Source organism: Hypanus sabinus, chromosome 22, assembly GCF_030144855.1.
Source record: "Hypanus sabinus isolate sHypSab1 chromosome 22, sHypSab1.hap1, whole genome shotgun sequence".
Classification (NCBI taxonomy): domain Eukaryota; kingdom Metazoa; phylum Chordata; class Chondrichthyes; order Myliobatiformes; family Dasyatidae; genus Hypanus; species Hypanus sabinus.
Genome location: NC_082727.1, coordinates 68139560 through 68164245, shown reverse-complemented (window position 1 = coordinate 68164245; position 24686 = coordinate 68139560). Strand labels below are relative to the sequence as shown.

General features: G+C 43.2%; 1 protein-coding gene across 7 annotated transcripts in view; it reads right to left on the bottom strand.

The window, feature by feature from the left end:
* Positions 1-24686, bottom strand: part of gpam (glycerol-3-phosphate acyltransferase, mitochondrial) — a 189870-nt gene that overhangs the window by 163922 nt on the left and 1262 nt on the right. For 5 of the 7 annotated variants that reach the window (XM_059947969.1, XM_059947972.1, XM_059947965.1 and 2 more), the window contains exon 2: positions 22459-22561. The exons of 1 other annotated variant lie outside the window; for it this stretch is intronic. The gene's annotated coding sequence lies outside the window, so the exon portion shown is untranslated. Of the gene's footprint in view, positions 1-6021; positions 6149-22458; positions 22562-24686 lie in introns of all 7 variants that reach the window. One more of the 7 variants, XM_059947966.1, reaches the window with a different exon arrangement.

Below are 24686 nucleotides of genomic sequence, written 5' to 3'. Positions count from 1 at the left end.
GTTCTTTTACCTTGTCCCTAATTGCCTCTGGTTCATGACATAACACCTAATCCAGTATAGCTGATCCCCTAGTAGGCGCAACGACAAACTGCTCTAAAAAGCCATCTCTTAGGCATTCAACAAACACACTCTCGAGATCCATTACCAACCTGATTTTCCTAAACGACCTGTGTGTTAAACTCTTAAGATTACCATAACATTGCCCTTTTGACTTGCTTTTTCTATTTCCTGTTGTAACCTGTGGTCCACTTATCAGCCACCGTTGGGAGGCCTGTATATAACTGCCATCAACATCCTTTTACCCTTGCAGTTTCCTACCTCAACCCACAAGGATTCAACATCTTCCAATCCTACGTCACATCTTTTTTACTAATTTGATGCCATTTTTTACCAGAGCCACACCACCCCCTCTGCCTACCTTCCTATCCCTCTGATATAATGTGTAGCCTTGGACATTCAGCTCCCTACTATAACCATCCTTTAACCATGATTCAGTGATGGCCACAACATCATACCTGGCAATCTGTATAATTGGAACAAGATCATCCACCTTAGTTCTACTTCACGCATTTAGATACAACACCTTGAGTACTGTATTTGCTATCCTTTCTGATTCCGCATTCCTAATGATTTGATACTCAGCCCATTGGCTGCGACTAAGTACCATCACCTGCCAGCCCTTCCTGACAATCTGACTGCATGCTGTCTTTACCTTTTTACTATCTATCCTATCCTGAGTCCCTTCACTTCAGTTCCCACCCCGCTGCCAAGTTAGATTAAACCCTCCCCAACAACTCTAACAAACCTGCCTGTGAGAATATTGGTCCCCCTCAGGTTCAGGTGCAATCTGTTACTTTCGAACAGGTTAAAACTCCCCCATAAAATATCACAATTATTCAAGAATCTGAAGACCTGCCTCCTGCACCAGCTTCTCAGCAACACATTTATTTGCCAAATCATCCTGTTTCTCCTCTGATTAGCATATGGCACAGGCAGCAATCCAGAAACTGGAGGTCCTGCTTCTCAGCTTTCTACCTAGTTCTCTAAATTCTCTTTTCAGGACCTCTTTGCTTTTCCTTCCTATGGCAATATATACTAAGACATAGAACCATAGAACACTACAGCACAGTACAGGCACTTCTGCCCTCCAAGTTGTGCAGACCCATATAATCCTTTAAAAAAGGAGCTAAACCCACACTACCCCATAATCTTCCATTTTCCTTTCATCCATGTGCCTGTCCAAGAGGCTCTTAAATACCCCTAATGTTTTAGCCTCCACCACCATCCCTGGCAAGTCATTCCAGACACTCACAACCCTCTGCGTAAAAAAACTTCACACCTGATGTCTCCCCTAAACTTCCCTCCCTTAATTTTGTACATATGCCCTCTGGTGTTTGCTATTGGTGCCCTGGGAAACAGGTACTGACTATCCACCTATCTATGCCTCTCATAATCTTGTAGACCTCTGTCAAGTCCCCTCTCATTCTTCTACGCTCCAAAGAGAAAAGTCCCAGCTCTGCTAACCTTGCTTCATATGAATTGTTCTCCAAACCATCCAACATCCTGGTAAATCTGCTTCACCCTCTCCATAGCTTCCACATCCTTCCTATAATGAGATGACCAGAATTGTACACAATATTCTAAGTGCAGTCTCACCAAAGATTTGTAGAGTTGCAACATGACCTCACTCCTCTTGAACTCAATCCCCCTTTAATGAAGCCTAGCATCCCACAGGCCTTCTTAACTACCCTATCAAACTGTGCAGCGACCTTGAGGGATGTATGGATTTGAACCCCAAGGTCCCTTTGTTCATCTACACTCTTAAGTAACTGACCATTAATCCTGTACTCAAGTCTTCTGGTTTGTCCTTCCAAAATGCATCACCTCACACTCGTCCGGATTGAACTCCATCTGCCATTATTCTTTTCTGCAGCCTGTCTATATCCTCTTGTAACATTTTTCCACCTAATGCTCCATCCACAACTCCTCCAATCTTCATGTCATCCGCAAACTCACTCAACCATCCTTCCACCCCTACATCCAGGTCATTTATAAAAATCACAAATAGCAGAGGTCCCAGGGCAGATCCCTGCGGCACTCCACTAGTCACCGACCTCCAGGCAGAATACTTTCCTTCCACAACTACCCTCTGCTTTCTTCTTTTATGCCAATTTTTTATCCAAACAGCCAAGGTTCCACTTATCCCATGCCTCATGACTTTCTGGATGAGTCTCTCATGAGGGACCTTGTCAAATGCCTTGCTGAAGTCCATGTAGTCCACATCCACTGTCCTACCCTCATCAATTTTTGTTACCTTTTCAAAAAACTCAATCAGGCTCGTGAGGCACGATCTTCCCTTCACAAAACCATGTTGACTATCCATGAGTAGTCTGTACTTCTCCAAATGCTCATAGATCCTATCCCTAAGAATACTTTCCAGTAGTTTGCATATCACTGACGCAAGACTCACTGGTCTATAGTTCTCAGGTTTCACCTTATTACCTTTTTTAAACAAGGGAACTACATTTGCCATTCTCCAGTACTCCGGCACTTCCCCTGCAGCCAAAGAGGATTCAAAGATCATGGCTAATGCTCCTGCGATCTCTTCTCTCAATCCCCACAACAACCTAGGGTGTATCATATCTGGCCCTGGGGATTTATCAATCTTAATGTTTTTAAGAAGATCCAGCACTACTTCTTCCTTAATCTCTACAGTGTCCAGCACACAGGCCCACTCTACTTCAACCTCATCCTGATCAAGATCCTTTTCACTTGCAAATACTGAAGCAAAGTATTCATTTAGGACCTCCCCAACCTCCTCCGCCTCCAGGCACATGTTGCTCTCTTTATCCTTTAGCGGTCCCACCTTCGTTCTCATCATCCTCCTATTCTTCACATACGCATAGAGCACCTTGGGGTTTCTCCTTAATCCTATATGCCAAGGCCTTCTCATGCCCCCTTCGAGCTCTCCTAAGTCCTTTCTTTAGCTCCTTCCTGGTTACCCTATATTTCTCAAAAGCCCCTCCTACTTTCTGCTTCTTATATCTAACATATGCTTCCTTTTTCCTCTTGACAAGTTGCCTCACGTTTTGTCAGCCACAGTTCCCTTTTCCTACCATTTTTTCCTTGCCTCAGTGAGACAAACATATGCTGAACCCAGCTCAAGTGGTCCCTAAACTTCTCCCACATTACCTCTGTGATTTCCCCTTTGAACATCTGTTTCCAATTTACTCTCACTAGTTCCTGCCTCATCCCTTCAAAGTTAGCCCTTCCCCAGTTAAGCACTTTACCATTTTGTCTGATTTTATCCCTTTCCATAGCTATGCTGAAGCTAAGGGAGTTGTGGTCACTCTCACCAAAATGCTCCCCCACCAAGAGATCTGTCACCTGACCAGGTTCATAACCCAGAACTAGATCCAGTATGGCCTCTCCTCTCGTTGGCCGGTCCACATACTGTGTCAGGAATCCTTCTTGAACACACCTGACAAATTCAGCCCCATCTATCCCCCTTGCAGTCAGGAGGTGCCAGTCAATATGAGGGAAGTTGAAGCCACCCATAACTACTACCCTGTATTTCCTGCTCCATTCTAAAATCTGCCTGCTTATCTGCTCCTCGGTGTCCCAAGGGCTATTTGGGGGCCTACAGACTACTCCCAGCACAGTGATTGATCCCTTCCTATTTCTGACTTCCACCCAGACTGACTCCGTGGACACTCCTTCTGCAACGTCCTCCCTTTCTATAACCGTGATACTATCCCTGACCAGCAATGCCACTCCCCCTCTTTTCTACCTCCCATCCTATTCCTTTTAAAACACCTGAACCCCGGGACCTGCACCATCCAATCCTGCCCTTCCTCCAACCAAGTTTCAGTAACGGCCACAACATCATCGTTCCACCTACCAATCCATGCTCTAAGTTCATCCTCCTTGTTCCTAATACTCCTAGCATTGAAATAGACACATTTCAACCCCTTTAACTGGCTACAATTATGCTCTGTCCCCGCCTGTCCTTCCTCATCAACTCAGAACTCTTAGCATCATGCCCTTGTCATTCTACCTTAATCCCTGCACTCACATTCTGATTCCCACCCCACCAAAATAGTTTAAACCCTCCCCAACAGCTCTATCAAACCTGCCCGCCAGGATATCGGTCCCCCTGGGATTCAAGTGCAACCCGTCCTTTTTGTACAGGTCACAACCACCCCAAAAGAGATCCCAATGATCCAGAAATCTGAATCCCTGCCCCTTGCTCCAATCCCTCAGCTACGGATTTATCCTCCACCTCATTCTACTCCTATTCTCACTGTCGTGTGGCACGACAGTGAGAATTACTCACAAGATTACTACCTTTGAGGTCCTGCTTTTCAACTTCCTTCCTAACTCCCTGTAGTCTTCTTTCAGGACCTCGTCCTTTTTCCTATCTATGTCATTGGTACCAATATGTACCACGACCTCTGGCTGTTCTCCCTCCCACCACAGGATATCTTGGACGCGATCAGAAACATCCTGGACCCTGGCACCTGGGAGGCAAACTACCATCTGAGTTTCTTTCCTGCGTCCACAGAATCGCCTGTCTGAACCCCTGACTATAGAGTCCCCTATCACTACTGCCTTCCTCTTCCTTTCCCTACGCTTCTGAGCCACAGGGCCAGACTCTGTGCCAGAGGCACGGCCACTGTCGCATGCTCAAGGTAGGCTGTCCTCTCTCTCCCCCCCCCCCCAAACAGTACTCAAACAGGAGTACTTATTGTCAAGGGGTACAGCCACAGGGGTACTCTCTAGTACCTGACTCTTCCCCTTCCCTCTCCTGACTGTGACCCATTTCTCTGTTCCCCCATGGCCCCAGAGTGACCACCTGTCTGTAACTCCTCTCTGTCACTTCCTCATTCTCCCTGATCAGACGAAGGTCATCGAACAGCAGCTCCAGTTCCCTAATACGGTCCCTTAGGAGTTGCATCTCAATGCACCGGGTGCAGATGTGGCCGTCTGGGACGCCGGGAGACTCCAGGACCTCCCACATCTGACACTGACCACAGAAAACTGGTCTCACACACATACTACCTCCTTTTGCAATCAACAACTGCCTCACCTCTTCCCATTACCGCCGAAGCCCGTGGAGCCAAAGCCCTTTCACTCTGCTGCCTGCTCCCAACACTGCCCACTGGATATGTTTGCCTTCTTTGTAAACTGTTCGCGCTCAACTGGCTGACGTCACACACCTGCGCAGTCTGGCCTTTCTCTTCTCCCGAGAACTCAAAGTGTCTTCCCGCTGGAAATCCTTAGGTGCTCTCCCGCTGCTTTCTTGTTCAGAATCAAAATCTGGCATCTGGCTACTCCCCTTCCTTCTCCAAAATGTTGTGGACATGATGAGACATCCCTGACCCTGGCACTTGGAAGGCAACATACCATCCTGGTGTCCCATTCACATCCACAGAATCTCCTGTCTGTTCCCCTCACTATCGAGGCCCCTATCACCACCGCTCCCTTCTGTCTCTTTCCCTTCTGTACCATGGATCCATGCTCAGTGCCTTCTCCCAGGAGGTCATCGCCCACTTTCCTTGAAATCTTTTTCATGCTACTTGTGCTCGATCAAAGTTAATAGTTCTGCTACTTGGAGGATGTTTATGCTGTCCTTCTGATGTTAAAACATAAACACCTAACAGACTTCTTCACTTCAAAACACAACCACAGAACAATATTTTAATTCTAACCTGAAAGTTAAATAGATTCTCATGCTATTTCACCCACACTGATCAATATTGAAAAAGAAAAGGAGAGCAAGGGAATGGCTGGCTTTCTGTACTGGCTCTTGATGACAAATACACAATTTGAAACAGCTACCAATTTATTGTTAGGTTCAGTTGAAAACTTAGAATTATAGAATATAGCGTTTTAACATGAAAATACTGGGGGCATATTATATTGTTCATTCTTTGGGGCACTCCTCTGTTTTCATGGATGGTTGTGAAGAAAAGCATTTCAGGATGTATATTGTATACGTCTCTTTCACATTAAATGTACCTTTGAAATTTTTGAATAAAAGCGTCCTTGTCTAGCTGGCTGCCAGTGACCAGTGGTGTTCCACAGGGGCCGGTGTTGGGACCACTTCTTTTTATGCTGTACAGTCGGCCCTCCTTATCCGTGAGTTCTGCATGTGCAAATTCAACCAACCGTAAATCGAAAAAACCTGGAAGTGCTCTTCCAGCACTTGCTGTTCGAGCATTACAGTTTTTTTTCTTGTCATTATTCCCTAAACAATACAGTATAACAACTATTTTACTTAGCATTTACATTGTATTAAATATTATAAGTAATCTAGAGATGATTTAAAGTATACGGGAGGATGTGCGTAGGTTACTGTGGATCGGGATCGGAAAAAAAATCAGAAGTTCTCCTACTATGCAAGTCGGAACAGGTACATCCGGTCTTATTTAGTGCCAGTTAGTTAAACGTTTGCCTTAGTATATAGTATTGCTTATAAAACACTTAAGAACGTATGTTTCAGCGCCGAGCTTGGGAAGTTCCCGAGTTCGATCCAGTGACGGACCACTTCCGAGCACACTCTCCATCCGTGCTTAGTTGATGTGGAGGATCAAAAACCCAAAACCCCAAAACCCAATAATTAAACCACTGCATTGCTAAGTAATAATTGTAGTTTTCATCGGGGCAGGGCCTTTCTCACCTTAACCTTTAAAATTGTTCCGATCGTTGACCGACTGTAGCCTAACACTTTTCCAATGACTGATGGCATTTCACCTCTTTCAGATCATTTTATTATTTCCACTTTATTTTCAATCATGATTATGATTATTTTCGTGAACAGAAACACTGCAGATTCAGAGCTCCGCAGTCGAGTCCTAATGTCCACCGCAATGAGACAGGTTAAGCAAGGTCTGGGGTTACGCTGGGTTCTAATGTCCACCGCAATGAGACAGGTTAAGCAAGGTCTGGGGTTACGCTGGGTTCTAAGGTCCACCGCATTGAGACAGGTTGAATAAGGGACTTGAGCATCCGCGCTTTTTGGTATCCGCGAGGGGTCTTGGAACCAATCCCTCGCGGTTAAGGAGGGCCAACTGTATATCAATGATTTATATGACGGAATAGATAGCTTTGTGGCCAAGTTTGGTGGAGGTGCAGGTAGTGTTGAAGAAACAAGTAAAATGTAGATGGACAGATGGATTAGGAGAATGGACAAGAAAGTGGCAAATGAAATATAATGTTGGAAAATGCATGGTCATGCACTTTGGTAGTAGAAATAAATATGCAGACTATTTTCTGAACATGGAGAAAATCCAAAAATCTGAGATTCAGAGGCACTTGGGAGTCCTTGTGCAGAACACCTTAAAAGTTAACTTGCAGGTTGAGTCCGTGGTGAGGAAGGCAAATGCCATGTTAGCATTCATTTCAAGAGGTCTATAATACAAGAGCAAGGATGTGATGCTGAGACTTTATAAGGCACTGGTGAGGCCTCACCTTGAGTATTGTGAACAGTTTTGGGCTCTTCAGCTTAGAAAAGACGTGCTGGCATTGGAGAGGGTCCAGAGGAGGTTCACAAGGATGATTCCAGGAATGAAAGGGTATCATACCAGGAATGTTTGATGGCTCTGGCTCTGTACTCACTGGAATTCAGAAGGATGAGGGGGGATCTTAATGAAACTTTTTGAATGTTGAAAGGCCTAGAATCTAGGCCCTAGACAGAGAAAATTTGGAAAGGATGTTTCCCAATGGTGGGAGAATCTGGGACAAGTGGGTACAGCCTCAGGATAGAGGGGTGTCCATTCTAAACAAAGTTGTGGAGAAATTTCTTTAGCCAGAGGCTGGTGAATTTGTTGAAACATGCAGCAATGGAGGCCAGGTCATTGGGTGTACTTAAAGCAGAGATTGATAGGTTCTCGATTGGGTGTGGTATCAAAGGTTATGGGGAGAAGGCTGGAAAATAGAGTTGAGGAGGGGAAAAAAAGGATCAGCCATGATTAAATGGCGGAGCTGACTCGATGGGCCAAATAGTCTAATTCTGTTCCTACGGCTTATGGTCTTAATCATGGCTGATCATTTTCAAGCCTCCTCTGCCCCATGTTCCAGCCTTCTCCTTGTAACCTTTGATGCTGTGTCCAATCAAGAACATATTTAGGAAATAGTCTGCCTTAAATATAACCAATAACCTGGCCTCCACAGCTGCTTGTGATAATAAATTCCACAAACTCTCTGGCTAAAGAAATTTCTCCACATCTGTTTTAAATAGATGCCCCTCTACCCTGAGGCTGTGCCCTCTTGTCTGAGTCTCCCACACGATGGGAAATATCCTTTCTACATTTACTCTGTCTAGGCCTTTCAACATTCAAAAGGTTTCAATGAGATTCCCCAGCCCCCATCCTTCTAAATTCTAGCAAGTACATCCACAGCTATCAAACTTTCCTCGTAAGATAACCCTTTCATTCTCAGAATCATCCTTGTGAACTTCCTCGGAACTCTTTCCAATGCCAGGACATTTTTTTTAAGATGAATAGCCCAAAACTGTTCACAATATTCACAGAGAGGCCTCACCAGTGCCTTATAAAGCTTCAGCATAACATCCCCGCTCTTGCAGTCTAGACCCCCTGAAGTGAATAGCATTTGGTTTCCTCACCATCAACTCTACCCACAATTTATCCTTCAGGGTGTTCTGCACAAGGACTCCCAAGCCCCTTTGTATCTCAGATTTTTGGATTTTCTCAACGTTTAGAAAATCGTCTGCACATTTATTTCTACTACCAAAGTGCATGACCATGCATTTTCCAACATTGTTGTTCAAGCTTACTTATGAATTACACACACAAAAATAAATAGAAAAACATCATGCCCAACCAAAATGAGGTGGACCCAAAAATCATTAACAACAATGATAAAGGCAGGAGGTGGGACAACTCCTTTTGTGCCATATGCATCTGAAAAATCAGACCAGCCTACTGTCTGGTTATTGGAGTTGAGCTGACCACAAGCTTACTTATGAATTACACACAAAAAATGCTGGAAGAACTCAACATATCAGACAGCATCTATGAAGGAAAATAAACAGTTAACACTTTGGGCTATGAGAAGAAAGAAGACACCAGATGCTAGAAATCTAGAGAAACACACACAAAAAATTGGGGAAACTCAGTAGTCAGATAGCATCTACAGAGGAGAATAAACAGTTGCTATTTCGAGCTGACACACTTCATTAGGACAGGAAAGAAATGGGGTAGAAACCAGAAAATGATGGGCATAAGATGGGTGATGATCCCAGACAGCTGGGGTGCTCAGGTTAAATACCCTGAATGTGGATGCTTTCGGCACAACAGTTTCATGAGTGCAATAAATCTGCAATTGACTCAGGACAAGGTTAAATTGTGCAAAAGAGAAGTCATATTCTTACTGGTCTTGAATGACCTTTCATTCCCTTCATTATTAGGCCCAATTACCCGTAGGTGGTGAGGTGAGACAGCTTTTGGGACAGTAAGAATGGCAGTGCCTCTTAATAGTGGGAACATACTGGATTAATGGATGATCCTGATATTGCTGTATGTGGTACTGATGTGGTCTATCCTATCCTCCTGTGTCACAGTGGTCACCTGAGCGATTTCTTTCAACTGTATCTCCAAAATAGATCATGCCCAGAGTCACGACGTATATCGAATGTGGCTATTTTGTTGTGTGACTGCATGCAGTCAAGGCTAAGGTACTAGTTCCAGCTGCTATTGCTGTGGACTTAACTATTCGTTTCAACCCATCCTTCACAGGAAAAAACCTTCAACTACAGATCAAGAGGTCAATGGTCTCCCAGGAATGTCCATAAAATATATGAACAGCAGTAGGTAATTCAGCCCATCGAGTGTGCTCCACCATCCAATCATGACCTGATCCAATTCTTCCAGTCATCTCCACTCCCCTGCCTTCTCCCCTTACCCTTTGATGCCCTGACTAATCAAGAACCTATCTATCTCTGCCTTAAATGCACCTTATGACTTGGCCTCCACAGCTGCTCGTGGCAATAAATTCCACAGATTTACCACCCCCTGATTAAAGTAATTTCTCTGCACCTCTGTACTAAATGGACACTCTTCAATCTTGAACTCGTACCCTCTAGTCCTAGACTCCCTTACCATGGGAAATAACTTTGCCATATCTAATCTGTTCAGGCATTTTAACATTTGGAATGTTTCTATGAGATCCCCCCCATTCTCCTGAACTCCAGGGAATACAGCCCAAGAGCTCCAGACATTCCTCATATGGTAACCCTTTCATTCCTGGAATCATTCTCAGGAATCTTCTTTGAACCCTTTCAAAAGTCAGTATATCCTTTCTAAAATAGGAGCCCAAAACAGTACACAATACTCCAAGTGTGGTCTCACGAGTGCCTTACAGAGCTTCAACATCACATCCCTACTCTTATATTCTATACCTCTAGAAATGAATGTCAACACTGTATTCCCCTTCTTCACCTGGAGGTTAACCTTCAGGGTATCCTGCACAAGGACTCCCAAGTCCCTTTGCATCTCTGCATTTTGAATTCTCTCCCCATCTAAATAATTTATTTCTTCCACCAAAGTGCATGACCATATACTTTCCAACATTATATTTCATTTGCCATTTCTTTGCCCATTCCCCTAAACTATCTAAGTCTCTCTGTAGGCTCTCTGCTTCCCCAACACTACCTGCTCCTCCACCTATCAGCAAATTTAACCACAAATCCATTAATCCCATAGTCCAAATCCCAATGTCCTTTAAGGCCAGCAAGAGAAGGAGACTATTGAACTGTTGCATGAGCAGTCTGTTAGTTAGACAAATGGTAGAAAGTTTCATCCCTAGAACTTAAAAGGATCAATGTCTCACATGTTTGTTAAGAAATGATCTCCCTATCAGATGTTTTGTGCACAGCTGAAGTGTCAATCTTACTGCAAGATACAGGTGACATGGCAGCATAGTGACTTGTGTAATGCTTGAAAGCGCCAGCCACTGGGTTCAATTCCTGCTGCTGTCTGTGAGGAGTTTGCAGACTGGGCTGGTCATTGATGTAAACAATACACTTCATTGTACATTTCAATGTACAAATGACAAAGAAAGCTCATTTTTTAATTTTTAAGATGCTCTTGAGATGGCTGCGGTATAAATAATTCAGTCTACCTCAAGGACTGTGTATGTCAGGGTCTAGGAAGGGACAATTTGATCTTTGTTGAGGTTCGCCCAGTCAGCTGTACCTGGGGTAAACACTAATTGTTTTTGGATAATTACCAGCTCGGTGAAAGAGATTTCACCTAGTTGCAGACCTAAATGCAGAGAGATGTTTTGAAACTTGCTGCAGCTGCGGTAAAGGCTCTTTAAGCAGAAACACCATTTACCAGGGCTCTCCTGTCACTGGAAGGGCTGCACCTGGTGTAATAACCTCTCAAAATCACTACCAACAATGCCTGGGACTGAAAATTGACATATTGTAAATATTACAAGTAACTCTACAGATAAGCTTGGTATAGTGATTGAAGACAATGTAAGTTTTCTTATTGTATAACTCACTGATTTGATATAATTTATGAAATTCATGTATGTTTCGATGTACATGTGACAAATAAAGCTAATCTACTTTTTGGAATAAAAAGTCCCAGATACTGGTGTACTTAGCAGCTCTCCACTGACTTTCTAAACCCACTGCAAAGGAGATCAACAAACAGGATTCAAACCTTGGAACATTTTGAACACACTGACTTGGCCATTCACTTGAGGGCACATTCCAGCACCAATTTGTGAAACTAGTGTGATTTCCATAACACACGTTGTTTCAGATATAAATAAGTTTACAGCCTGTGACAAGAAACTGGGTCATGGAGTACTGCAGCTTTGTTGTAGTGTGGCGACCCAGCTCACAAAATGGCACAAACGTCGGCAGAGAGGCCAGCCCCAAAATGGCGCTGGGCCTTCTTCTTCACCAGCAAGGGGAGAAAGCCCGTGTGCAGGAAGAGACTTTTGTAATGCACCTCTGATGTCATTACCATCCGGAGAAGGCGGGATCGGAACTGCGTAAAAGCCAGTGCTGCGAAGTTTGAATAAACTAGTCTGAAGTGCAACTTACAGACTGTGTGTCGTTATTTCCAGCTCTGTGTGTAGCAGCACATTGCTACACTGGTGACCCTGATGGTCCAAATGGGATTTAGACCAAAGATGATCGACTCTTCATCTGTTCATGCAGTTTCATTAAAACTGCCAACTTTCTGGACACTGCAACCACTTGTGTGGTTTGACAAAGCAGAAGCACAGTTCCAGATTTGGCAGATATCTTCTGATTCCACACATTACTATTACGTGGTGAGCTCCCTTGACCAGGAGACAGCTGCGCAGGTTGAGGATTTCATACAGTCACCCCCAGAAGGCGGCAAATATGCAGCATTCGAAGCGCTGCTCATAAGGACCTTTGGCCTCTCATGGCATGAGCAAGGTGCCTGCTTGCTGCACCTGGACAGTTTGGGAGACAGGCTGCCGTCAGCATTAGTGAACGAGATGCTGGTCCTGGCTGAAGGACATAAGCCCTGCCTCATGTTTCAGCAGGCTTTCCTAGAGCAACCGCCTGAGGACATAAATCTGCTGCTGGCTGACACAGATTTCAGTGACCCCCGGAAGGTGGCAGCCCGGATAGACGTGCTGTGGAAAGCCAAGAGGGAGAGCGGGGTGTCCATCGGACAGATTACCAAGCCACGCGCCCAATAGCAGGCCAGACTAGACCCGGCAACGGAGTGCACACAACCCAGAAACAGGAGTGAGGAATGAACAGTGGTGTTTCTACCACCAGTGGTGGGGCACAGAAGCCTGCCGTTGTAGCCCACCCTGCAAGTTCCCAGAAACACCAGGGCCAGCTGCCGCTAATGGCTACAGCGGCTAGCCACCAGGACAGTCTCTTGTACGTCTGGGACAAACAGTCTGGACGCCACTTCTTGGTCAACACCAGAGCGGAAATCAGCGTCTTACCCCCGACGGGGTATGACATCTGCAACAGGGAGCTGGGACCCACCCTGAGGGCTGCAAATGGCAGCATGATACGGACCTATGGCACCCGCAGAGTGCAGCTGCAGTTCGCTGCCAGCCGGTTCACATGGGAGTTCACACTGGCCGCCGTGGCCCAACCACTCCTGGGAGTGGACTTCTTGTGAGCTCACAGCCTGCTGGTTGACTTGCAAGGGAAAAGACTGGTCCATGCCAAGACTTTCCAGACGTTCCCCAGGGTGAAGCCAAGTTACCGGCCCCACACCTGGACTCCATCACGCTGTCTGACAACGAATTCACCAGAATCCTGGAGACTTTCCATCAGTTCACAGCAGCCACACCCAGACATGGAGTACAGCACCAGATTCCAACCCAGGTACCACCCCTCCACGCCCACGCAGGAAGGCTCCCCCCGGACAAGCTTCGCCTGGCAAAGGAGGAGTTCAAGAGGATGGAAGAATTGGGGATCGGGACTTCCGGTAACATGGCGATTGTTTAGTCACTCATGAACTTTTGCTCCATTATACTTCCTATCTTTGCACTATATGTCTCCCTTTTTAAACCTTAGTTAGTTATTTTATTAGTTCTCTTTTACCTGCCTGCGAACACATCTATCTCATAATGGCTACCAAAAGTACTAAAATCGGGAAAAAGGAAACTTCCACGGCTCTTTCGGCTGAGATTCTCGCTATTTTGGAACAACATCGACAAGATACTTTAACAGACTTTAGAAATGAATTTAGAACTTCTTTCAACCAGCTGGATTCCAAACTGGATCAAATTAATGCCAGAGTGGATGAACATGCTGAACATTTATCTTGCATTGACTTAACTTCTGAAGATTTAGAATGCCATGTTCAACATCTTGAAACTTTCTGCTCCAACCTAGCGGAGAACAGCAAACTATATTCCAAAATGGTGGATCTTGAAAATCGGAGCAGACGTTGCAATCTAGGAATTCTTGGTTTGCCAGAGGCCACCGTAAAGGGCTCTTCCATTGAATTTTTTTCATCGTTTCTCTGTGAGATTTTCGGGAAAGAATTTCTTCCGACTCTACCCAAGCTTGAAAGGGCTCACAGAATTTATGTTCCTCGTGCAATTTTGGGTTCCTGTCCACGGCCAGTTATTTTATGCTTTCATCGATACCAGGTGAAAAACCATTTGATCATCGAGGCACGCCGCAGAGGTACTTCTGCTTTTCAAAATACGGTCATTCGTTTTGTGGAGGATTATGCCCCCCAGGTTCTGAAGATGCGTGCTGAGTTTAAAGGTGTAATGAAAGTGCTTTTTGATTGCGGATTCAGACCCTCTCTCCAAAATCCAGCCGATCTTCGAATTACACTTACTACTGGAGATTTTAAGTGGTTTAAATCAGTGAAGGAGGCTGCGGCATTTGTTGGAAGTCTTCCCATCATCTTGTCTTCTTCGGAACCGGCCGACCTTCTAAAATGTTTGATAAGTACTTCTCGAACTAAAGTTATTTTTTCCAAACTCAAACTTTACTTGAATAACTCAGACATCAACTACTGAAACTCTGAGGGCTATAGTTAATCTCTTCTTGGACTTGGTGCGTTTTTTCTAACTAGATGATTTAAGTTTAATGTTTTCCTGTGGACTTTTAGATTTTACTCGTGTAATCTATTTTACTTCTGTATAACTTTATCTGTAGAGAACTACAATTGATTTTAACTTGTTTTGGAGGTTTGGAGTTTTTATTGATTACCTCCCTGTTGGTTGATTTATAGTTTAAGTTCTACTTTTTTTTTCTGTGAACGGTTGATAAGTAAACTCTTTAAATTTATAACTTCCCCCTTTTTTGCAATCTTTCATAATTTTTCGCGGGTAAGTTAGTTTTAGTTTTCTTTTCTGGTTTTTTTGTATTAAGTTTTATACTTTTTCTGTTGAAGTTGTTCCTATTTGTAATTCTGTTCTCTAGTGCATAAATTAGTTATTATTTGCTATAATATTTATACGGAACTTTTGTTAACGATACGGAACTGGAAGTCATTTTTGGGTTAATTTTTTTTGTAGAGCTAGGTGCTTCTTTGGGTAGTTTTGGATTGCGAGGGAGGGATAGGTTCTCTAGTTCCAACACTACTCACTGTTTCTTTTGTTTTCCCTTGTTATTCAGGACATGCCTCTGTTTTGATTCTACTGATCTATGTTTACATTTTTGCTCCCAAACTGTTACTTTACTGCTTGATTTTTTTATATGCCTGCTACTTTCCATGCACTAACAATTGATAATGGTTAATACACTTAAATTTGTGAGCTGGAATGTAAAGGAATTGAATCATCCTGTTAAAAGAAGGAAGGTCTTCGCGCATATTAAACAACTCAAAGCTGACATTGCTTTCCTTCAAGAAACTCACATTCGTAGTTTTGATAATTCTCGGCTTTTGTCAAAGTGGGCGGGTCAGCATTTTCATTCATCCTTTGCCGCCAAAGCTAGGGGGGGGGGGGGGGTCTCCAACCTTATTAATTCAAATATTCCTTTTGAACTCCATAATAAGATATCTGATACAAATGGCCATTTTATTATTGTTTCTGGTAAATTATATAATACTAAAGTTGTACTAGCAAACCTGTATGCCAATTTTGATGATGTTAATTTTTCGAACGTTTTTTCTCCTCACTACCAGATTTAAACTCAGTCTCTTATACTGGGTGGCGATTTTAATTGTTGGTTAGACCCTAATTTGGATCGATCGTCCTCTGTAACTAGATTACCTACCAAATCTGCCTTAGCTATTCACTCTATTCTTTCTAATTATGGTATCTCAGATATATGGCGTTTCCTTCATCCTACTGAGAGAGGTTATTCTTTTTTTTCACATGTGCACCATACCTTTACTAGAATTGACTGTTTTTTACTTGATAATCAACTTATTCTATTTGTCTATTCTTGTGATTATCAGAGTATACTGATTTCTGACCATGCCCCAATAACTTTGTCTTTAAATTTTCCTGGTCTCCCTCAGAAGAATAAAAACTGGCGTCTTGACTCGACATTATTATCGGATGATGATTTTCTAAAATTTATTAAGGATCAGATAACTTTTTATTTTAACACCAATACGTCATCTGAAATGTCATCCCAGATTGTCTGGGATGCCATGAAAGCATATTTGCGGGGTCAAATAATCTCCTATAAAGCAAATCTTAATAGAAAGTCCTGAACAGATTGATTAGACCTCATTAATCAGATCAAAGAAGTAGATCAACTGTATGCTCAAACTAAGAATCCTGAATTATACAAGAAGCGTGTAGAACTTCAAACTAAATTTAATCTTCTGTCTACTCAACCTGTTGGAACGCCAACTTCCTGAAAGTAAAAGTCGCTTTTATATTCATGGTGACAAATCTGGTAAATTTCTAGTTAATCAGCTGAGGCGTTCTAAAGCTAAACAACATATTACAAAGATCTGGAAGGAAAATGGAGATTTTACATCGGATCACTTAGAAATCAATGACGCATTTAAAATTTTTTACTCTCGACTTTATTCCTCTGAATGAGAATATTTCTGTTGATCTTTTTTTAAATAATCTGAATATTCCTTCGCTTTCATCTGATTTTAAAGCCAAACTTAATGCGCCTATATCATCAGAAGAAATATCTTTTGCAATTTCTGCATTGTCTTCAGGGAAATCTCCTGGACCTGATGGGTTCCCCGTAGAATTTTATAAATCATTCTCTTCACTTCTTTCTCCTCAGTTACTCTCAATACTATCTGACTCGTTTAATTATGGTAAATTGCCACCCTCTTTTAATGAGGCATTTATTATTCTTTTATTAAAAAAGGGTAAAGACCCAACAGAGTGTTCCTCGTACAGGCCGATCTCTTTGCTTAATGTTGATGTTAAAATCTTGGCCAAAGTTTTGGCTTATAGATTAGAAACTGTTATTCCCTCTATTATTTCTGATGATCAAACTGGTTTTATTAAAAACTGTCTTCCTTTTTTTAATATTTGGCATTTAACATTTTATATTCACCTTCAATTGGGATTCCTGAATGTGTTATTTCCCTTGATGTGGAGAAAGCATTTGATCGTATAGAGTGGAACTACCTTTTTGCAATTTTAGCAAAATTTGACTTCGGTCAAAGTTTTATCTCTTGGATCAAACTGCTGTATCTGTGTCCTACTGCCTCTGTTTTGACTAATTTTCAGAAATCCCAGTTATTTAACCTCAAACGTGGCACCAGTCAAGGATGCCCCTTAAGTCCCTTTCTCTTTGATTTGGCTATAGAACCTTTGGTGATAGCATTCCGAAGCTGTCCTGAACTGACCGGGATTTGGAGGGGGGTGGGGGTTGAGCATAAAGTTTCTCTTTATGCTGATGACTTATTACTTTTTCTTTCAAATCTGTCTGCATCCTTACTTCCAATGTTCTTATTTCTTGATTAGTTTAGCCAGTTTTCTGGCTATAAACTTAATTTACATAAGAGTGAACTTTTCCCAATTAATAAAGAAGCACAAGAGTTAGCATTTCGTGACCTCCTTTTTAAAGTCGTTCATAATCAATTTACTTATCTTGGGATTACAGTCACAAGGAAGTTTAAAGATCTTTTTCGTGAAAATTTTGCCAATCTTTTATATACTACAAAACAGAGTCTGTTACAATGGTCACCTCTATCTATGTCTTTGGTAGCTCGTATTAATGTTGTTAAAATGTATGTTCTCCCTAAATTTTTATATTTATTTCAATCAATCCCAATTTTTATTCTTAAAACTTTTTTTTGATTCCTTAGACTCTATTATTTTGTCATATCTGTGGAAGAATAAGTGTTCCAGAATTAGTAAAGTTTATCTTCAAAAATCTAAAAAAAGAGGGTGGCATGGCTTTACCTAACTTTCGTTTATATTATTGGGCAGCCAATATACATTGTGCTGCCTTTTGGTCTTTTTTCCATAGCCAACCTGAGTGCCCTAATTGGCTGGCAATGGAGTTGAGTTCCACTAAAGATTTATCTATTTCTACACTTCTTGGCTCTGTACTCCCTAGAAGTTTGTCTAGATTAATTGTTAATCCTCTTGTTAGAAACGCTTTGCGAATTTGGGCTCAGTTTAGGAAATTTTATGGTTTCTATGGTTTTTCCTCTTCTTGTCCTATCTTACATAATCACCTTTTTTTTTACCTACTATGTATGATTCAACATTCCATGATTGGTATAGGAAGGGCATTAGACATTTTGAAGATCTTTTTATTGATAATCGCTTCACATCTTTTCAACAGCTTTCTGCTAAGTTCAATCTGCCTAATGCCCATTTTTTTAGATATCTCCAAATTAGACACTTTATTAATCCTTTAATTCCTGACTTCCCTGAAATGCCTGAGAAAAGTGTTATGGATTTATTTCTTTCTATTAATCCGCTGGGTAAAGGTTTAATATAATTTATTCATGATAAATTAGCATTCTTACGGCGTGCCCCTTTTGATAAAATTAGAATGGCTTGGGAGCATGATTTAAATATCTCTTTATCTGATGAGACCTGGGACTCGATTCTGAAATCGGTCAATTCAACCTCTCTTTGTGCTCGCCATTGCCTTTCACAGTTTAAGATTGTTCATAGAGCCCATATGTCTAAATCTAAATTATCTCGATTTTACCCTAATATTAGTCCTATTTGTGATAAATGCAAAAGGGGCAAGGCCTCTCTTATTCATATGTACTGGTCCTGTCCTAGCTTAGAGAAATTTTGGAAAGATGTCTTCATAACTTTATCCTATATTCTGAATCACCACTTAGAACCTAACCCTTTAATTGCTTTGTTTGGTTTTTTGGGTGAGACAGATATACGTCTGAGTTCGACTAAGTGTCGAATATTATCTTTTGCTTCTCTCCTGGCTAGACATTTAATCCTCCTTAGATGGAGAGATGTTGCCCCACCCACGCATGCTCAATGGCTTAATGATATTATGTCCTGCTTAGACCTTGAAAAAATTCATTATTCAGTTCTTAATTCGGATATAAAGTTCCATAAGGTCTGGGGACCTCTTATTGAGTACTTTCATAACCTTCCTCTTAACTAAGGTTTTTTTTTCGGTCCCTTGCTTTCAGCTCTTTTTTTTTGGTAGTAGGCATTATTATCTTCTGTTTTTAAGTGTCTTTACACTTTTGGGGGTTTGAATGTCCTGATTTATATTCTCTATATTGTGTTGTGGTTGGTCTGGAGTTTTTTTTTGTTGTGGGGCTTGGGGAGGATACTAACTTTACATGACTTCAATCTGGGTGCTTTCTCAATGACCTTTTTTGTATTATACTGATATTGCATGTTTATTTTTGCACTGTATTAATTTTCTTCATTTTGGTTTAGGTTTTTTTTATCTGTAGTGATGTAGAAAATGCATAAAAAAAACAATAAAAAAAAGAATTTGGGATCATACAGCGGTCCAACAGCCCATGGGCCTCCCCCCTGCACATGGTGCCCAAAGCACCCGGGGGCTAGAGACCATGTGGTGACTACCGCAGACTGAACAAGGCTACAACTCCTGACTGCCACCTCATGCCGCACATACAGGACTTTGCAGTAAACCTACAGGGGGCAAGCATCTTTTCCAAAGTAGACCTCGTCTGGGTTACCATCAAATCCCAGTACACCCTGAAGACATCCCCAAAACAGCACTCATCACCCTGTTTGGCCTGTTCGAGTTCCTCCGAATGCTGTTCGGCCTGAAGAATGCCGCACAGATGTTCCAGCGGCTAACGGATACAGTGGGACGTGACCTGGACTTTGCGTTCATTTATTTGGACGACATCCTCATAGCCGGCAGGAGTCGTCAGGAGCATCTGTCCCACCTCCGCCAGCTCTACTCCTGCCTGAGTGATTTCGGCCTCACGATCAACCTGGCCAAATGTCAGTTTGGACTCGACACCATCGACTTCCTGGGCCACAGGATTACTAAAGATGGGGCAACACCTCTGCCCACCAAGGTAGACGCAATCCGCCACTTCGCCCGGCCCAACACAGTCAAAGACCTGCAGGAGTTCGTTGGTATGGTGAACTTCTACCACCACTTCCTCCCCTCAGCAGCCCGTATCATGCGCCCTTTGTTCACCCTGATGTTGGGTAAAGGCAAGGACATTACTTGGGATGAAGAGGCCATGGCCACTTTTGTTAAAGCCAAGGAAGCCTTGGCAGACGCTGCAATGCTGGTGCACCCCAGAACGGATGTTCCAATCGCCCTCACAGTGGATGCATCCAACACAGCAGTCAGTAGGGTGATGGAGCAACTCATCGAGGGGCGCTGGCAACCCCTGGCATTCTTCAGCAGGCACCTATGGCCACCCAAACTCAAGTACAGTGCCTTCGACCGGGAGCTGTTGGCACTGTATCTGGCAATCCGGTATTTCAGGTACTTCTTAGAAGGCAGGCCGTTCACCACATTCACGGACCACAAACCGTTGACCTTCGTGTTCATGAAGACGTCCGATTGCTGGTTGGCCCACCAGCAGCGACATCTGTCCTACATCTCTGAGTACAGGACAGACATTCAGTATGTCTTGGGAAAGGACGCACTCTCCAGACCAGCTATCCAGGCCCTGTCCCTGGGCGTGGACTATGTAGCACTGGCGGAGGAGGCAGATGACGAGATGCCCAACTGCAGGACAGCAGTCTCGGGTTTGCAGCTGCAAGAGTTCCGCATAGGCCCTGGTGAGACGACCCTCCTGTGTGACTTGGCTACCAGCCAACCTTGCCCCACCGTCCTGTGAGCCTGGTGGCGGCGCGTTTTCAACTCCAGTCACGGCTTGGCGCACCCATCTATCAGGACAACCGTCCGGCTGGTCTCCAGCAAGTTCGTGTGGCACAAACTTAACAAACAGGTCAGCAAATGGGCCAAAACGTGGACGCAGTGCCAGACAGCCAAGGTGCAGCGGCACACCAAAGCCCCGCCACAGCAGTTCGAACCCACCCACCGGAGGTTCGACAACATTCATGTGGATATTGTGGGGCCCCTGCCAGTATCGCGAGGAGCGCAGTACCTCCTAACTACGGTAGACCAGTTCACGAGATGGCCAGAGGCAGTCCTGCTCACCAACACCACCGCCAATTCCTGCACCCGAGTGCTGATTGTAACCTGGGCAGCACGCTTTGGGATACTGGCCCACTTTACCACCGACAGAGGCGCCCAGTTCACCTCCAGCCTGTGGTCGGCTGTGACCAGCCTGTTGGGAACACAGCTACAACACACAACAGCCTACCACCCACAGTCAAACGGACTTGTGGAACGCTTCCACCGTCACTTGAAGTCGGCTCTCATAGCCCACCTGAAAGGGCCTAACTGGGTGGACGAGCTTCCCTGGGTCCTGCTTGGAATCTGCACAGCGCTCAAAGAGGATCTGCACACCTCATTGGCCGAGCTGGTGTACGACACACCCCTGGTTATCCCAGGAGAGTTCATACAAGCCCCAAGGGGGCAAGAGGAAGAACCTGCAGCAGTCCTGGACAGACTACACGAAAGGCTCAGCGACCTGGCCTCCGTACCGACTTCACAGCACGGACAGATCCTGACCTGCGTACCCAAAGACCAGCAGAACTGTAAGTTTGTACCTGTACGAAAGGGCGCACACCGGGCACCGCTACAGCAGCTGTACGAGGGGCCGTTCAACGTGATCAGGAACAATGGGTCCACGTATCTTCTGGACGTTGGGGGGAAAGAGGAGGTTTTCACGGTGGACCGACTCAAACTGGCCCATGTGGACCTGGCGCGGCCGGTCGAGGTTCAGGCACCGCGGCGCAGAGGCAGACCGCTCGAACAGAGATTGATCCAGACTGTGGACATTGGGGGGTATATCGCTGGCTCGGGGGGGGGGGGGGGGTTATGTGGTGACCCACTTCCTATGCAGGTGAACCAGCTCACAAAATGGCACGCGCATTGGCAGGGAGGCCAGCTCCAAAATGGCGCTGGGCCTTCTTCTTCACCAGCAAGGGGAGAAAGCCAACGCACGGGAAGAGACTTTTGTAATGCACCTTTGACGTCATTTCCGCCTGGAGAGGGCGGGATCGGAACTGTGTAAAAGCCAGTGCCGCGAAGTTTGAATAAACCAGTCTCAAGTGCAACTTACAGACTGCGTGTCGTTATTTCTAGCTCTGTGTGTAGCACATTGCTACAGTAGCACAATATAATTTTGCTCTGTCCAGTAACATATTCAAAATGTTCAGAGAAATAAAAGGAAATTAAATTCCAAATGATTTACCTTCTAGTTTTGAATATTTCATTAGGAATCTTTACCAATCTTCCCCATTTTCAGGGAGGGGTGCAGCCCTTAACCAGCAAGTCCTTGTACTCTGGAACTCTGATCTTAGCCCCATTCATCTTCTATCAAGTTTTCACAACACATAGGGACATAATTAGGCCAATTGGCCCATTATCTGCCCCACCATTCCATTGTGGCTGATTTACCATCCCTCTCAATCCCATCCTCCTGTCTTTTCCTCTTTTTCCACCAAACCCGCCCCTTCCATTACCTGCCTGTATCTTCTTTCAAATCTGCCTTGGTATTGAGTCCTTGGGAAATTTCAGAGTGGCATTTCTTTCTTCCCCTCAGGCGCAATGCCCTGTCACTTTTCACTGCAATACAAACAAGGAACTGATGTTGAAAGGGCACCACCTTAAAAGCTCGTTTATATTCATAAACATACTGTATTTTAAAAATGCAGGCAAACCTATTTGAAATGTTTCATATTTTTAACCTTCACAGTGGACTACCTTAACTAAGAGGATCAGTGATATAAAATATGCGACACTGCAGAACCAGATTCATTGGATACAACAGTCAATTTTATTTAGAGTGTAAACAGGATGCAGGTCCAACAATGAATTAATTGTTTTTAGTGCTAACTTATAGGATCAACACGTTCCAGGACAGCTTCTTCCATCAGGTCATCAGACTGCTTAATTCATGCTGATGCTACTCTATTTCTATATCGACCATCCTGTAGTACATAATATTTATTATAAATTACTATAATTGCACATTTGAATGGAGAAACAACATAAAGATTTTTAGCCCTCATGTATTTGAAAGATGTAAGTAATAAAGTTAATTCAAGAGACATTCTATTCATGTGATTCAAATAATGCACTGAATTATTCGCATAGAATGCCACTGAGATAACAGTTTCACAAGGTCCTCCAATCTCATCATCTTGCATACAAAGAAACCCAAGCAATTCTCTTAAATTTAAAGTATTCCAAATTCTTCTCAGGAAGTGCCAAACCAGATCTGGCAGTGAGTCACAAACCTGCACAATTCTGTGCAACTTCTGCCAAAATTTCAAAACATTATAAAATGCATCATTTTTAAAAGCAGCAAATCGTACAGCTAAGCCATACAGCTTATTTTCCACTGAAAATATATTTAAAAATGGCTAATTTGTGGTTATAATGACAGTGTGATCCTGTATAAGTAACTTCCGGAGTAAGTGCAAGTAAGCATGATGTTATTACAGCTCAGGGTGGTGGAGTTGGGAGTTCAACCCTGGCATTCTCTGTGAGGTATCCTCCCTTTGGAAAGCTTGGGATTTCTCCAGCTGCTCCAGTTTCCTCTCATAGTTCAAAGATGCACCAGTTAGGAGGTTATTTGGTAAATTATCCCATGATTAGGTTGGATTAAATCAAGGTTGATGGGGGTTGCTGGGCCAGAAGAGCCCATTCTGTGCATATCTTTAAATACATAAAATAAATCAATGTTTGGTTAAATAGGGAAATCCATGGTTGCTGTTAATGTTACTATGTCTTCAAATCAAGTGCAGTTGAAAGTTCACAATCAAAGCAACATCAATCATTTTACGTGAGTTTCAAGTTTAGAAAAAATATTCTCCTTGGGTTAAAAACTTGGAAAATACTCAGCTTTTTTGAAAAAAATATTACAACCTGAGTTTACATTGTTGAGTTTTTAATTGGTTTCAAATAAACTGAATATACAGGAGCTGTGGAGAGTAGTAGACTCAGACTAATACATCACAGACACATCCCTCCCCACTACAAGAAGCTGTGGAGTAGTAGACACAGTTCAATACATCACAGGCACGTCGCTCCCCATTACTAGTTGTATCTACATACATAAAGTAATGCCTCAAGAAGGCAACATCCATTAAGGATCCCCACTATTCAGATCATGCCATCTTCTCAGTTACTATTGGGTAAGAGATACACAAGCCTAAAGCAACTAAAAACATCAGTGATACTTGATTAAAAGGACATGACAGTGATTTTTTTTTCTTGAACTATTCTTCACTAGTTCATGAACCGATCTATAGAACCCTAAGCACTACCTCAGTATGGCAACATAACGACCACTTTACACTGCATACACATTTTAGTTCTAATTGTATTCTTCCTTGTATAATACGTTTGCATTTTTCTTGTTAATGTTTCTGTTGTTTGTGCTTGTGATGCTGTTGGAAGTAAGATTTTCATTGTACCTGTGCAACATGACAATAAACTCAACTTTTGATACTACTGAATAATCACTGTCTAATATTAAATGTTACAAATCTGAAGTCTGAGCTCCTTTTTTGATTTCTCCTTTTATTCTATGTCAATAACTTGAGGTCCTTACTTTTATCCACTTTCCTGTTCCTGAGAATGATCTGTAATGTGATTCTTTTCCATGATTTCCTTCACTGTGGTCCCTCTCACCCCAGAACTGTTGCTATTCTAACCCTCCACCATTACCAGTAGCCTCAACAAC